Below are 17,283 nucleotides of genomic sequence, written 5' to 3'. Positions count from 1 at the left end.
GTTTTGTTTTGTTTTTTGTTTTTTTTTACTCGATATATCTTTGAGATTTATCCATATTTTCTCTTGTGCCTGTCTTTGGTTGGTGGTGTTTGTTTGCTATACTTGTAAAGGAATGTATTTTGCTAATACAATAGATTATTCTTTTTTATTGTTATGTCATATCCCATTGTATGAATATACCTCAGTGCATATATCCACTCTCCTTTTGATGGGCATTTGAGTTGTATCTAGTGTGGAACTACCATGATGAGTAAAGCCACTTTGAACATTCTATATTGAGTGTAGATCCATCTAGGTATTTATGTGATGCAAAAGAGGCAAAATTATAGAAACATAAGATATTTTAGTTTCCTTCACTGCTGAGTTTTTCTTGCAAATCTCCTCAATTTTTTGTAAAAATATGATAAAGATGGAAGTCTTGCAAAGAAGGAAAAATGAAACTAAAAGTCCCAAAATACCAGTTAGAAGGATAGGATAGGAGTTTCTCACTTGCTATTAAAAATGTTCCTCTATACCATTTCTTTATAATCACAAAGCAAAAATTTTAGTTTTCTTTACACACCATTCTTACCCTATTTACTTTGCACCCACAACAGGAAAGACTTGTTTCTCTGTGGCTATCCCCTACAGATTATTTTCCTCCCCAGTCCTAATTTATATTCCTTTCCCTTTAATACTGTGGTCTTATTTCTTTGCTTATCTGAGGTAGAGGCAAAGGAAACCCAGTGCTTTTTCTACTCTGATATTATCTGGAACACACTGGCAATTTCTCTCTATATTTATATACTGCCTTCCCTGTGCACACAAAGTATTCCCTTTCTTATCTTATATAAATGGTAATATCTTATAAGAATGTTGACTTTAAAAGATCCTCCAGGTTTTCTTCATCCTTATACAATTTCTGAACCATTTTACATATAGACATACAATTTTTGTGTTCTCTTATTCACCAATATTGTTGATAGATGGAAATATATTAAAAATTTCAGAATGATTTTCTCTCTTTATCTCATCTTCTTTCTTTTTATCTGTACGCTTCATTTCTTATCAGCTTTTTTACAGAGATCTGATTTCTTATTGGGTTCATCATTGCATTATCATTTCTTACTTAGATGAGAGCCTATATATGAGTTTTGAACTCTTATCTATTTTTTTTCAGGGATTCAGAATCTAAGTATATCCTTCTGTATTACAAATGAGTGGAATAATATTACTGAAGTAGAGGTAGGAAGGTGGTGGACAAGTGTAGGACACAGCTGACTTCTGCCTATGTTTTTACATGGCTTTCTTCAGGCCACACACACACCACACCACAGCACACCAAAGGGAAAAAAGGAGGGGGCAGAGACAGAAAGAGAAAAGGTGGGGAGGAAGAGAGGAATATTTTGTCCTCTTATAAGGCCACTAATCTCATCGTTAAGGCCCCACCCTCATAACCTAACCTAACCTTAATTACCTCTCAAAAGACATCTCCAAATACCATCACATTAAGGGTTAGGGCTTCAACATATGAATTTTGGGGGACACAAACTGTCAGTCTGTAATATCCTCATTACAGTTTATAGGGGAAAACACGCTTTACCTCATTTTCCCCCTAAAAGCAGAGGACCTGGAAGGAAGTTCCTAAAATATTTATATATCAGAAAGAACCTCAAAAGTCATCTAGTTCAACCTTACCTATCCTATGCATAGGATATCTTGAATATCACCAGTGACTGGAAATCTCATCTGATACAAAACATCTGCTGATCTTAACCACCTAGTGTTTCAGGTATCCATAGATGTAGTACAAATAATCCCTCAATTTGAGAGCTTTTAACAACAATAATTTGTCATTTCTCATAATTCTGTAGGTTAGGGATTTGGGCAAAAATCAGAAGGGCTGTTCCTCTAATCTACATATTGTCAATGGGATCAGTCAGTTGCATTCATCTGGCTGCTGGGCTGGGCCTAAAGATTCAAGAAGGTTTGCTATCTGGCACTTTGGTGCTTACCCCCCATCAACTCTCTCTTTCTTGTGGTGTCTCATCCTTCAGGCTCTATGTGGCCTTCTCTCCAGCAGGCTAATCTGTAACTCCATATAGCATGACAGCTGCCTTTCAAGAGGGAAGACAGAAGCTGCCAGGCATCTTAGAGTCTAGCCTCAGAATGGACACATCAGTGCTTCTTCTACATTCTATTTATTAAAAGAAGTCACAAGTCCAGATTCAAGGGATGGGGTAGGAGGAAATAAATAGATTCCATATCTCAACTAGAGAAGCCACAAAGTCTCATTGCCAAAGTTGTAGGACTGGAGATATGCAGCCATGTTTGAAATCTCTTTACATGTCCAAAATGTAATAAAATCAGCTAGGACCACTTCTTCTCCTTTACTCTCTGCCAATCAATATTCGTGGTTGTTTTCATTCCCATGTTCTCTCCACCCAGTTTCAAAGACCTTCTGGCTCAGGCTTTATGAACTCTAATCTTGATCCCTAATTCTGGCCCAACTGAATTTAAAAAAAAATCAGTAGACTTTTTTTTTTTTAAGCAGTTTTACGTTCTTTTTTTTTTTTTTTTTAAGATTTTATTTATTTATTTGACAGAACGCGTGAGAGAACACAAGCAGGGGGAGTGGGAGAGGGAGAAGCGGGCTCCCTGTTTACGCGCGGGGCTCAATCCCAGGACCCTGGGATCATGACCTGAGCCGAAGGTAGACGCTTAATGACTGAGCCACCCAGGCGCCCCAAGCAGTGTTACGTTCTTAACAAAATTAAGTGGAAGATACATTGATTTCCCATATACTTCCTGCTCTCATCCATGCATACTTTTCCCTATTACCAACATCCTCCACTAGAGTGCTACCTTTGTTATAATTGATGAATCTGCCTTGAAACATCATTATTTGGACCCAAAGTCCATAGTTAACATGAGGGCTCACTCCTGATGTGCTATATTCTCTGTTAGGACAAATAAATACAATGTATATCTTCCATTACTGTATCAAATGGCCCAAATGAATTTCTTAAATACTTTTTTTTATTCTTTTCATTGTCTGAGTTAGGAAATTCCATGTCATAAAAGGGGGTAGGGAGGAGGGTGCCTCATATCATGTTAAGACACCTCTACTTAGCAGAAAAAATCCCCACAGAGAGAATTAAAATCCAACTCCCTGTAAATATTAATTGTTCTTATTTCTATAAATGTGCTCTCTTTAAGTACTAAAGACAGCTACCATGCTCCCACATACCTAATGTTTGTGATACACACCCCCTCTTCTGTCATTGTTTCCAAATCTTTCACTAGCCTGACAGTTCTCTTACATATAGGCTACATTTGACTGATAGATCTCTTAATGGGAATATAGCTCATTTGGAGAGTCTGAGCAGTACAAAATAGATAGTGTCATTTATGTCCTAGTTCTGGGCACTATAAATCTATTGATACAGTTGTCTTATACTCAGCTTGTGAACAAACAAAATTAGGTTTTGTATACACTTCCTGTTCAGTCACCTTTCCCTCATCCTAGAGTTAGTACACCCTTCTGGCTGTGTATAAACCTGGTGTGTATAAACTTAGGGAAAGTGTCTGGGGACATTTGGGGAAACCATTGACAATGTACATTCATCTCATTCTATTCAGGTAGAGCCCAACAACCAAATTAAGGGATATATACATCTTCAAATAAAGCTTCCAAATGAGAAAATCATAATTTTTAATACCTCTAAGATTTACTCCTTCACTCATTATTCTCCAAAAATCCTGAATACTTTAGATAATAGCTATAAGCAGGGTATGCAGATCTGGTCAAGTAAGGTCAAAAACTCTGCATGTCTTGGGGTGCCTGGGTGGCTCAGTCATTAAACGTTTGCCTGGGTGGCTCAGGTCATGATCCCAGGGTCCTGGAATTGAGCCCTGCCCTGCATCAGGCTCTGCTCAGCGGGAAGCCTGCTTCTCCCTCTCCCACTCCCCCTGCTTCTCCCTCTCCCACTCCCCTTGCTTGTGTTCCCTCTCTCTGTGTCTCTCTCTCTCTGTCAAAAAAATAAATCTTAAAAAAAAAAAAAACTCTGCATGTTTTAAATTAAGAATGTTTTCATTCTTAGTATTTTTTTCTAAACATAATGGAGCATTTAGAAAAATGTCTTCAACTAGTTACTTGTCATAAAATCCTGAGGCAAGATTTTGTTATAGGTCTCGATTCCTATTATTGTATTCCATTAAAATGTGCTGAAGGTTTATTCTTTTGTATTTAGAAAATATTTCACACCTGAGATTCTTTATTCTAATACCCACCCAAGTTTTTAATCCTGCACACTAGAATACATTTATTTATTCAGTTAAAATGTCAATTTCTTCTTTCTATAAAATGACTATCCATGACAACTCATCTATTTTCTCCATTCACTCATTCAGCAAGTGTGCTAGATGGAAGGCATATACCAGTGAGCCAGGCAGGCAAGTTCCATGCTTCTGTATAATTTACATTCTTATGGAGGAAAATAAATAAGTGAATGAATAAGTATGTGCTATAATTTCAAATTATTTTCTATAAAGAAATGAAATAGAATGAAAAAGAATTCAAAGCAAGGAGTGAAGGGAGGAAAGTCTACTTCATAGGCAGTTGGGGAAGGGCTCTCTGAATCTGATGTGGAGGTGTTTAGACAGAGACATGACTCCTGGGAAGGAGCCAATCTGAGATGTAGGCCTGAAGATGGGTCAAATTTTGCAAGTTCTAGAAGCAGTAATAAAGTCATGGTAAGCAAAAGGGGGGTGATAGAAGCCGAGGTAGAATTCATGAGGAAGGGCAGCTCATGAAGTGATTGGCATGCCATGCCACACTGTTTGGTTTTTAGTTTTAAATACAATGAGAACTGTAGCAGACCCTGCTGGAGTCACACATAGAAGTATTTCTCTGATCCATTTATCAGGCTATTTAGAAGGATGCAAGTTTTGAGTAGGATCTACAGCTAGAGACAGTTTTGTGGCGAGTTCAGATTGTGGTGCAAGCAGTCTCGTTGCTTGGTCCGTGAGATCTGGAAAATACCAGAGTTCTAGAAGTATCTGTGGTAAATAATGGCAATTTGTTGAGTCTCAGGCAAGCCCCAGTAGAAGATTCTCCAAGAAGACTCTTTGGGTTCTGGAGCAAGGTCATACATTTTACAGAAGATAAATCTTCACTGTTCAAAGAACATTTCCTGCTGTGGTATTAGGCCCTGGTAGAGAGAGTGCCTTGATAACAGAACATCAAATGTCTATGCAACTGGAGTTTCCATGGTAAACTAGTTGTTGTCATCCAACAAGTTGTTAAGATCTGGCAGCAACAGCAACAATCCACTATACAAGAGACATGCTACATTTGGGACCAGTTCTAAGCAGATGGCTCAGAGCTCTGTGGCATATGTCGTACCAATGACTCTCCCTCGACGTAATTACATTTGGGTTTCATGGGATGTTTATTAAGACTATCTGATGGAGGAGGAAAAACCTGGCGAGGTTCCAAGGTGTATTGACCCACACAAAAATTGTACCTGAATGTTCATAGAACCATTATTCATTATAGCCAAAAAGTGGAAACAATCCAAAGATCAGCAACTGATCAATAGAAAAAAAATGTGGTATATCCATAAATGGAATATTATTAAATCTTAAAAAGAAACCAAGTACTGATACAAGCTACAACATAGATAAACCTTAAAAACTTTATGCTAAGTGAAAGAAGCCAGTCACAAAAACCATGTATTTTATGATTCCATTTATATGAAATGTTCAGGGTTGGCAAATCTATAGAGACAGAAAGCAGATTAATGATTGCCTAGGGCTGGAGGAGCTGGAAGTTTTGGGGATGATGGATAAGGGCTTTCTTTTTGGGGTAATGAAAATGTTCGAAAATGGATTGTGATGATAAATGCACAGCTTTGAGAATATACTAAAAGCCATTGCATTGTACACTTTAAATGGGTGAATTGTATGGTGTATGCTTTATATCTAAAAAAAAAAAGCTGTTTTGAAAAAAAGATAGATTGGCTTATAATGATGCTGAAAGCTTAAAATAGATTACCTCTATACTGTAGCTCCAGGTAGTGATGGTCCTGAAAGACAGTGGTAAGGGGGACGCCCTCTCAGTTGGCAGAACATTGAGCAGGATACCTAGTTTTCAATTTATAAGGAAAAGAGAAGTGGTTAAAATTAAGTATATACACAGATTCCTAACCAGTTGAAAATAGTTTGGTTGAATGGTCAGGAACCCAGAAGGGGAAAGCCTTAAAGATCCAGTCATATGAGGTCTGGGAAAGAAGTATATGGATGGGTCTATAGGAGTGAGCACAAAATTTGTAGATCTCTTTGTCTCACATTAATGACTACCAGGAAAATCCAACATACTGAGTAGCTGGTGGTAGGGTATTCATCCCCTGAGGTCAGCCAGCTTCTACCCTGAATCACTCCATTGCTTGCATAATGGGTCTAAAATGGAGAGGCCCTGGGAAAAAAGATGGAGCATATGCATGTGTCCAAGCCTGATCTGGCTGCTGTTGCTGCTGAACATATAACCAGCCTCAGAGAAAACCTCTGAGACCTCATTCTTCCAGATTAACAAGAAATTGGCACAAACTGTTTATATCAGACCACATCTACCCATGGTGGGCCAGTTCATCATTATTTAGATGGATACATATTATAACTATGGGTTTACCTTTCATGCCCACAGTGACTCCGCTAGCGCTATTACTCAAGAGTTCACAAAGTGTTTAATTTATCAAGATGAGAATCTAGCATAATACATTCTTGGACCAAGGAATCCACCTTTTTTTTTTTTTTTTTTTTTTGGAGGTGTGACAATAGGCATATGGCCATAGTACCCACTGCCCCTGCCTTATACCATATCATGTAGAAGCTGGTAGATTAATAGTGCACTGGAATAAAATTCTAAGATGGAGCTCCAAGATTCCAAGCCTTGGTATATATATGCCTTCTCCCAGTTATGCAATCAAACACTAATCTAGATTTTGCTGTAAAGGGATTTTGTATATGTAATTAATATCCCAAATCAGTTGATCTTAAGATAGGGTGATTATCTGAGTGGAGCTAATCACATGAGCCTTATAGGCAGTTTTCTCTAGCTGGTGACAGAAGGGGAAGTCAGGGATGCAAAGTACCACAATGATTTGATGTACTGCTCCTGCCACTTGGCAAGGAATGTGAACTTTGTTGACAAGCTGAATGTGGCACCCAGATAATATTCAGCAAGGAAACAGGGATTGTAGTCCTAAAACCACAAGGGACTAAATTCTGCCAATAACCTGAATGTGCTTGGCAGTGGATTTTTCCCCCAGAGCCTCCAGATAAGAACTCAGCCCAGCCAACACTTTGATTTCCGTCCTGCGATACCCTGAACCCAGCCAAGCTGTGCTGATCTTGTAACCTACAGAACCATGAGCTAATAAGTGGGAATTGTTTGCAGCCACTAAGTTTGTGGTAACTTGTTACACAGTTATAGAAAACTAATATAGATGGCTTATGAAAGGTATATCTAGAATGCCAACCTTATGGAGTTTGGGCATTCTCTTTCAAGTTGCAGTATATATTTTGAAACAAAGGCTATTACATGGTGTTGTATCCCAACAAGTAGAATAATTGGGTCTGGGAAAAGAGGTAGAAGTAGGAGTGAACTATCTCCTTTGTCACTTTGTACTTTTTTCAATTCCACAACTTTAGGTTGTTTTGGGCCAGAGTTCTTGGTTCCAGGTGTGGGATGATGGGGACTTCCACTAAACCTAAATTCTGGTGGCTACCTGGTAATTTATAGATGCCTCATACCAGTAGACTTGCTGATAAAGGAATTACTTTACCAGCAAGAAGAATTGAGTCTGGTTTTCATGAAGAGATAGGGCTGCTGTTATATAATGGAGGCAGATATGGTTATGCCTGAAACTCAGGGGATTCACTGGGTCTTATTTCTTCTATGCCCAGTAATGGCCATGATTTGGCAGTTGCAACAGCTCTAGCCTAACAGTAACCAGAGGTTCAGGCCCCTAAGAAGAGAGTAATGATGACCCAGTAAGCTATTCACCCAGTGTTTCTTAATGAGTGTGGGGGGTAGTCCCCCCAACTCCTGCTCCAGGGATATTTGGCACTATCTGGAGACATTTTTGTGATCACAACTTTGGAAAAGTTATGCTACTGGCATTAGTCAGTTGAGGCCTGGGCTTAATATCCTGTAATGCACAAGACATCCCCCATAGCAAAGAACTATCTGTCCCAAAATATTAATAGTGCTTGAGGCAGAAGGTATCTGACTTAGACCAACAAAAATGCTGACCAAGGTTAAAGGGAATATAGAAGCAGTGATAGAGGAAGAAAATGATAATATATCAGTTTTAGCCTTTGGATCAATTATAGGAATGGACTGCTACTGTTACAGGTTCATATGTATGTAAAGAATATAACAAGCCATTTTCTTGAGATTGAGTAAGAGATAAATGGATCAGAGTGATACAAAAGTTGTACTCTCCCTTAGCTCTCAGTGTCCCATATTTAATCTCTTGGCAATAACATATCTAGGCACTCAGGGCTGACTTCCGATCACCAGTGTCTATGGCTCTTTGCCTGAGTGCTCGTTCACTCACTCTCTGTCCATTGTAGCCTGCTACATCTGAAAGAAGAACAAACCAGAAATGCTGGAGAATTAATGCCTACAGTCCCCATCTACTACCCCTTAAAGGAACAGCCTCAAAAAATGAGTAAGAGGAACTGGATTCTTTGGCCATCCAGTGGGATAACTTGAAGGACATGTTCTACTTTGGCTTTTGGAATTGCCTGTGGGATTTATCCCCACTTGCTTATAGTGGTAGCTTGCGTGGTAATGCACTGTTTATGACTTCCTCCCTTTTTCTATCTTATATCCCCAATCTCCTACTGGTATTTTTGGAGATTACCTGTCACATAAACTCTTTGTATTTCAATCCTTATCTGCTTCTGGTGAAGGAAGGTCTGCTTCTGGGGAAACCCAAATTAAGAACCCAATTTTTTTAAAGATTTATTTATTTGAGAGAGAGAGAGAGAGACAGGAGAGAAAGTGAGACAGAGTGCATGTGAGTGGAAGGAGGGGCACAGGGAGAGGGAGAGAGAGAATCTCAAACAGACTTCCCGCTGAGCATGGATCATGATGTGGGGCTTGATCTCATGACCCTGAGATCATGACCTGAGCCAAAATCAAGAGTCAGACGCTCAACCGACTGAGCCACCCAGGCACTTAAGTCGCCATTATAGCTATTTTTGTGACAAATGGGCAGCTGGGAGGGTGAGCAATAGTATAAGCAGGGAAACTAGACAGGATAGGTAGTTCAGTGTCCAAGAGATATGCTGGAGGTTTGCACGTGGTAGCATTGGATTAGGTTAGAAATGGATGGATTAAAGATAGAGCTGGAGATAGAAAAAAGTGCAAAATTTTGGCATGAATGATTAGATGTATTCTTGAAAAAAATGAGGATAGGGAAGCTGATGATGCAGGGGTGCTGAACAGATAGGACAGGGCAGGAGGAATAAAAATGTCTTTTTTGCACATGTTCACTTGGTGAACTCTCTTGGACTTCTAAGGTTAGATGCTGAGTAGCCAATTACAATATTTTAAATCACCATCATTCTACCACCTCAGTTCATTTATATCTATAAATATACTTGGGGAAAATGGACATCAGTTGCACCATTTACTATGCAGTTTGTTATCTCTCAGTCCAGTCCCACTCTTCTATACTCGGCCTTGGGATGCTGGAGCCAAGGTTCTGCAAGCCACATGGCCTCTTAGCCAGCAGCTCTGCGTCAGGATCTGCCAGTAGGGAGGGCTGGAGGGAGGCTGCAAGACTCTTAAGAAGAAGGTCAAGGACCTTGCTCCTTCTTGTCTGCTTCATGCAGGCTCCAGGTAGACTTTTGTTCCTGTCAGCATCTCCCTAGCAACACCTGTCCCCTGGAGCACTAGTAATTCCTTCTTGTAGCTGTGACGGTATCCACTTGGCAGAACCCCCTACCCTCACAGAATCAGCTTCTGTCTATCCCCTCAGAGAGCCTAGCACCAACCACCAATGCCCCTTCCTCAGAAGTCCGAGTTTCATCTTTGTGAAACCCTCTCCTCACAGTATTAATAAATCCAGCATCTTCCCTTTGTTTCTTCAGCCATGGGGGTGGTAACTGCTTATGCAGTTGCTATCTCTGTGATTCTGTAGAGTTCTCTTTTTACCTTTTCAGTCACCTCATATAAGAACTTTCTACCTCCCTATTCTAATTGGATTTTTTTTTTTTTTAATGACTGGACTCTAACTGTAAACTGGAACATGGTATTTCTCCCCTGTATGAGTCAGAGTTCTCCAGAGAAGCAGAATCAATAGGATGTGTATTTATATATTATTATATATGATTATGAGGTAGGCAAGTCCCAAGATCTGCAGGGTAAGTCAGCAAGATGAAAACCCTGGAGACCTGATGGTTTAGTTCCAAAGTCCAGAGGCCTGAAAACCAGGAGAGCCAATGGTGTAGCTCCTGTCTGAAGGCTGAGAGGCTGGAGACCAGAAAGAGCCATTGTTTTAATTCAAGTCTAACAGTCAGGAAGAATTCTCTCTTACTTGGGAGATTATTATCAGCCTTTTTGTTCTATTCAGCCCTTCGACTGATTGGATGAGTCCTATCTACATTAAGGAGGCAATCTCCTTCACTCAGTCTATTTTAAAGTTAATCTAATCCAAAACCAATCTCACAAAAACACACAGAACAGTGTTTGGCCAACTATCTGGGCACCCCATGGCTCCGTCAAGTTGACCACACAAAAATAACCATCATATCTCCCATTTATTCACTTCTTTTAAGTTTTTTTAAAGAAGAATTTTATAGTTTTATTTCTATGTTGTATTATACATTTCTAGTTCATTATGCAATATTTTATACTTTGCTGTTTGTATGCAGGGGGTAACTTTCCAATATGCTATCTACCTGATTATTGCTGAAATAAAGGGAAAGTTTTTATTTCCATTTTCATTTTAAGTAATTATTTTTTCCTGAGGTTAAGGAAAGAAGAGAATTATATATTTAGGGGGATAATCATTGGAGGTGTTTCTAACAGAATATATATTAAAAGCCTATGCTAGCATAAATTGAACTTACCTATTCTATCAATGCTAGAACAACCTAACTATCTAGGCTAATGTCTTTATCATAGTATGTATTCACTGGGAAAAACTGAGAAAGGCATAGTGGAGACCATTGAGACAAGAAATATCATAGCAGACATTACTAAAAAAGGCAATAATTTCTAAAAGAAATACTATTTATAGTGAATTAAAAATGTTATTGGTGATGTGATCTGTGAAGGTATAAAAGAAAATTGCATTTTTTTCAGTGTGAGAGTCTTGATACGTCAATTTTGCCACGATCAAAACAAGTTTAAAAACAAATGCTGTTGTTAATGGGATTTAAGTTGTTCAGAGAATGAGGTATGTAGCTGTTATTTTGATTCAAATGCTTATGTGGGGACTATGATTAGCAGAAAATAAAAGCTGGGGGTTTCAGTTAAAGAAAGGCAGAGTTGATTGTTTGCTAACAGATTTCAGTGTGAATCAGTGTTATTGATGATACTGTGTTGTAGTTCTTCATTTCCACCAAGGTCAAAATAAGGGAGTTAAATTGAGCTCAAGCAGAATTTATATTAGGCAGAGGAGTACTTGCATTATAAGGGCAACTTTGTAATGTATTTTGGGAACCTACCTATCTACGGCTTTCTTTAGAACAGGAATAGGCAAAATTTTTCTGTGAAGTGTCAGATAGTAAAAATCTTAGACTCTGTGGGCCAGAAAGTCTCTGTCACAGTTACTCAACTCTGACCATGTAGTATGAAAGCAGCCTTGGACAGTAGTAAACAAATGGATGTAGCTATGTTCCAACAAAACTTTGTTTAGAAAAGTGGACGGCAGGCCAGATTTGGGCCATGGGTTATAGTTTACCAACCCTGCTTTAGGAGATTAGAAGCAGAGACTGTAAAATCAATTTTCCAGGAAGAAACATTTTTGGGGAGTTTTGTTTAGCAGCTCTCAAAATATGAGTGCTCAGGGGCTCTGTGCCACCAACCAACCTTTTTATTCCATGTGATTCCCTTCTGAGGATCCTGTTGGATAGCTACACCCTTTAGGCTTCAGAGTTATCACTCTGAAAAGTGTTATGATTTCTAAGCCATGTTACTGATATAAGTTGTTAAATCTTCTGATGGATTTTTTTTATTTTTTTAAACATGTTCAAGTGTTTTCATTGTAATAAATTAAATAGATTAACAAACTGGCCTGCCTATCCTCATCCTCTTGTGAGGGTACTTGCATCACCTGTAGCTTCTGTTAATTAGGTGGCTATATTTTCTGTTTTAAAGCTGCCGTGACTTTTAGGATCAGCGGATTATGCTTTATTCTAGGGAAGCCCAATAGCAGGCTGGCCACTGGGCTAGAATGTACTTGGTGTGCTAAAATGAGATAGACCAGGAAAGGCAAACTGGAAAGCTCCCAGAGGTCAGGCAGATAATGTAAAAGACTGAAAGGGTCCAGTGACAAATACTGTCATTCATTTTCTGCTGCTTAGAGACACTCCTCTAAAATAAGCCAGTGCATAAAGACTTAGATAAAAGTCAAAATTATCTCAGCTTAGTGTGGGACACAGTTGGGAGTGGTCACAACCTGGACAGCATTAGCACTGTCTGGAGGACTAGAGCTAATCTGTCAAGTAATTGTTACTGTGAAAAAAAAAATGCCTGGAATTGTGAGAGCCTCTGTTTTTTTTTTGTTTTGTTTTGGTTTTCTTTTGCAAGAGATGACAGACATTAATATATATTTTTTCTTTCAGTAAAAGTTTCCCAATTTTTAAATGTTCAGAGTTAATTATTTAAAGATCTGTGAGGGGGAAAACAATGTATGTGCTTGAAACCAAACAGATCTGAATGCTTAAAATGAACTTTGAGTCATAATTTACAACTTCTGTAGTAGAAAGCAGTTTTCTTTTTGAAGAGCTTAAATTTGAAAGATATAGAGGCATATAATAGGCTTATAGAAGAGACTAATAGGTGGAAAGAAATTGACAGAAGGTAAGACAGAGTTGGAGCTATGGCAAAATGAAGTCATCTATACCTAGAACATAGTCTGTGCCTGGTAAACATTTGCTTTTCAGATTGAATAAATTGAATAAACAAATCTTCAAGTTAAATATTTGAACTACCATAAAGTATAAGTAAGCAGAGTAAGTGAATTGACAGTAAATCAGTTGAGAGAAGAGCAGAAAAGACACAAAGAAAAGTAGAAACTCAAAAGAAGATCCTTTAGACCATGAGAGAGAAGGGGAAAGAATCTGGTCCCAGGAGCTGCCTCTTTTCATTCCAGTTCTAGACCTTTGTCACCTGTAAGCCTACAATAAAGTCTCCTTATCCTTAGCTAACCTGAGTAGATTTCTTTTCTTGGTAATTAAAAGAATCCGAACCAAGCATATAACTTTGTTGAATAATCTGATTTTTGCAGAATCAGTGAATACAGGGACATGATGATCAGTCTAACCTGTGGGGCCCCAAGGAAACTCATATGCAAAATAAATGTAATTCCAAAATATAAGGATTGTTCATCATTCAGGGCAGCTGGGTGGCTCAGTTGGTTGAGCGTCTGCCTTCAGCTCAGGACATAATCTTGGAGTCCAAGGATCGAGCCCCTAGTCGAGTTGGGCTCCCTGCTTAGTGGGGAGTCTGCTTCTCCCTCTCCCTCTGCTCCTCCCCTTGCTTGTGCTCTCGCTCCCTCACTCTCTCAAATAACTACAATCTTAAAAAAAAAAAAAAAGAATTGTTCATCATTCAATGATGCACATTGTTGTCAGTTAATTTGAGACTATGAATTAGGTCATTACCTATCATTCAAAGGCTCTGATACAATCTTTGGTGCAAGTGATACTTTGAGCAATTGGAAAATAATTCAAAGAAAGAATGAAGTTCTAAAAAAGTTACACTTTAGTGAAAGGGGTTTGGATTGTATGCTATACAAAATACTTTAAATATCATAGTTTCTGGTAAACTGGGATCTTGAGTTTTTTCCCATTTAAAATGATATTATAATTTTTTACACTTGATCTTAGCCAAAAGGCCGAGAAGCGATTGTGATATTATAATTTTTTACATTGAAATTTCATAAATTGGAATCTTGCTTTTCAAAATTCATAAATGCTTTGTTAAAGCCCAATGAGTCTATGCTTTGTAATATAAAAAAGTTAAGTTTATCCACCTATCACATATATTTACATCATGATTTTAGTGCTCTCATTGATGTCATATTAAAGTATTTTAAATATAAATCTCATGAAAACGGTATTAGATTTATGAAAACCAGCCTATTAACTCTTAGTTTCTGATGGGTAATGAGGCCACTTGTTCTTTTTTTTTAAAGATTTTTATTTTTTATTTTATTTTGACAGAGAGAGACCCAGCGAGAGAGGGAGCACAAGCAGGGGGAGTGGGAGAGGGAGAAGCAGGCTTAGCAGGCTTCCCGCGGAGCAGGGAGCCGGATGCGGGGCTCGATCCCAGGACCCTGGGACCATGACCTGAGCCGAAGGCAGACGCTTAACAACTGAGCCACCCAGGCGCCCCACTTGTTCTTTTTTTTTTAAGGTACTTTATTCATTTATTTGAGAGAGAGAGAGCATGAACAGTGGAGAGGAGCAGAGAGAGAAGGAGAAGCAGACTCCCCACTGAGCAGGGAGCCGGACACTGGGCTCAATCCCAGAACCCTGGGATTAAGACCTGAGCTGAAGGCAGAAGCTTAGCCCACTGAGCCACACAGGTGCCCAAGGCCACTTGTTCTGCACAGCTTGAGGTAGTTTGGCCCCTCTAAGATTGATTATTAGATTAATCTGTGCTAAGTAACACGTCCATTTTAGCCATGCCTCTTTTTAGAGTAGTGAACTTAGCGACAGCATTGAATTTGCCTTACTGTGCTGAATAAAATAAAACAGTATGGATTGATTTTTTCCACTGATCCAGGGTTAAGATAAAATAATTTTAAAGATTTTAATCCTAGACTTTCTTTTCCAGTTGGCAAATTATCTAAAGACATCTGAAAACAACATGCTACGTTAACTACGGCTTCAACACCCGCAAGCAATAAAGGTGAAATAACACATGGAGAATTTTTGATGTGACAAGACAAGGAAAAATATTATAATTAATTGTCTAAACCATTTTGCAATATTTCTGAACTTGAAATCCATCTATTACTCATAATTTGCAGCTTCATTAGGTACTGAATTTTCCTGACCTGTTTTGGAGTATACATATTTATTATTATTATTATTTTTTTTTTTAAGATTTTATTTATTTATTTTACAGAGAGAGAGAGACAGCGAGAAAGGGAACACAAGCAGCGGGAGTGGGAGAGGGAGAAGCAGGCTTCCCAAGGACCAGGGAGCCCAATGTGGGGCTCGATCCCAGGACCCCAGGATCATGACCTGAGCCGAAGGCAGACGCTTAACGACTGAGCCACCCAGGCACCCCCATATTTATTATTTTTTTATCATTGATAAAATCAGACCCTAGAAAATCTGAGCCTATGCTAGACTGGCTTTCTTTTCTAAACCACTGAGGAGTCATTGTTCATGAACTAAAAGACAACTTCCAAACAGGGAATAAACAAAATACAGTTTAAATGTACTGGTAAATATAGTGCCACAGTCATGACAAACTAACACTATAACCAGCTAAATTGCCACCAGATGATGACAAAGTAATGGGGAGAACCTGACTTAAAACATTTCTTTTAAAAAGTGGTGGGAATTAAGAACAGGGAAAGGTGCTCCTGGTAGGTGGTTATACTTAGTTTCTCTACTGCCAATTAATGTTATTGGCACATAGTAGCTATCACTTGTTTATTTATTTTTTAAAGATTTATTTATTTATTTGAGAGTGTATGTGTGTGTGTGAGCAGGAGGGGCCAGAGGGAGAGGGAGAGAGAATATCAAGCAGACTCCCCACTGAGCACAGAACCCTATGCAGGGCTTGATCTCAGGAGCCTGAGATCAGGACCTGAGCCAAGACCAAGAGTTGGAAGCTTAACCACCTGAGCCACCCAGGTGCCCCTGTAGTACTTGCTTATTAACTTGCATTTTCCTATGTACATTTGCCCCAATGCATTGAGGAACTTTGATTACAAATAGAAAAATAAACACACAAATAAAACTAACAAATAATTTAATATACATCCACTGGCAACAGTATTTCATTGAACTCTTCTGGATATATTATTTCTCTGAATTTTGGAAGTGTTTGGTACTGTGTTATTATCCTAAAGTTTTTTTAAATGTAAATTTACTTTTATGCTTAAAACTACATTTTAAGAAACAAAAATAGGAACAAACATTATGCAAGATGATTGGCCTTAAGAATATATTTGTGAATTGGGTCATTCTATATAATCTGTGTGATAAATCAACAGCTTTCCAGGCAGCAATAATCTGATCACCATATTGCGAAGGAGAAAATGTTAACTAATGAAACACAAAGTTCTAAGTTCCCAGTTAAAGATATGGTTTCTGTGTGCATCAAGGTCCAAACAGGAAAAAAATAAAAATAGAAAAAGGATGGTGCATGCATGGGGTAATTTGAGGAATGCTTGCTTAATAAAGGGCAGAGCCACAGGTAAACCACAGGTATAGTGCAACACCCTGAGGCTTTGTAACAAGAGCTGTAACAGCTATGTGATGAAGACTGACTGGCAGAAAATATAACCTTATACAAGAAATAGAGTCAGCCCAGAATTACCCTGGGGGAGGCAGGGCGGGGGTGCTATATGCCCTGACCTCACTCTCCTGTTTCCCTCTAATCTCTTGATAGTATTGCCCATTGGATGAGGTCAACCAGAAGCCTTTTTAAAAATAATAATAATAATAAACATATATATACATATACATAAATGTATATATATATATATATGCGTATATATATATATATTTTAGAGAGAGAGTGTGAGGGGAGTGGCAAAGGGAGAGGATGAGAGAGAATCCCAAGCAGGCTCCGGGCCCAGTGCAGAGCTCATCTCACCACCCTGAGATCATGACCTGAGCCAAAATCAAGTCTGCTGCTCAACCGACTGAGCCACCCAGGTGTCCCTTAACCACAGCACAGGATGCAGAAGGATGGAGAATGCAACTGAAAAGGTAAATACAAGGTATTCAGTGTAGATTCTAATCTTTGGTTTTCTCAAGACTTTTTTTGTGTGTAACCTTGGAAAGTTGCTTAACCTTTCTACATCTGATAAT

The 17,283-nt window shown here is 38.7% G+C and overlaps 1 pseudogene; it reads right to left on the bottom strand.

Moving 5' to 3' along the window:
• Positions 1-13,975: 13,975 nt before the first annotated feature.
• On the bottom strand, positions 13,976-14,132 carry LOC115938785 (U2 spliceosomal RNA; annotated as a pseudogene).
• Positions 14,133-17,283: the final 3,151 nt, after the last annotated feature.

The sequence above is a fragment of the Leptonychotes weddellii genome, chromosome 3, assembly GCF_054177405.1.
Source record: "Leptonychotes weddellii isolate Sample4059 chromosome 3, ASM5417740v2, whole genome shotgun sequence".
NCBI lineage: Eukaryota > Metazoa > Chordata > Mammalia > Carnivora > Phocidae > Leptonychotes > Leptonychotes weddellii.
Note: the sequence above shows the minus strand (reverse complement) of the source record. Positions and strands in the feature narration are given on the sequence as shown.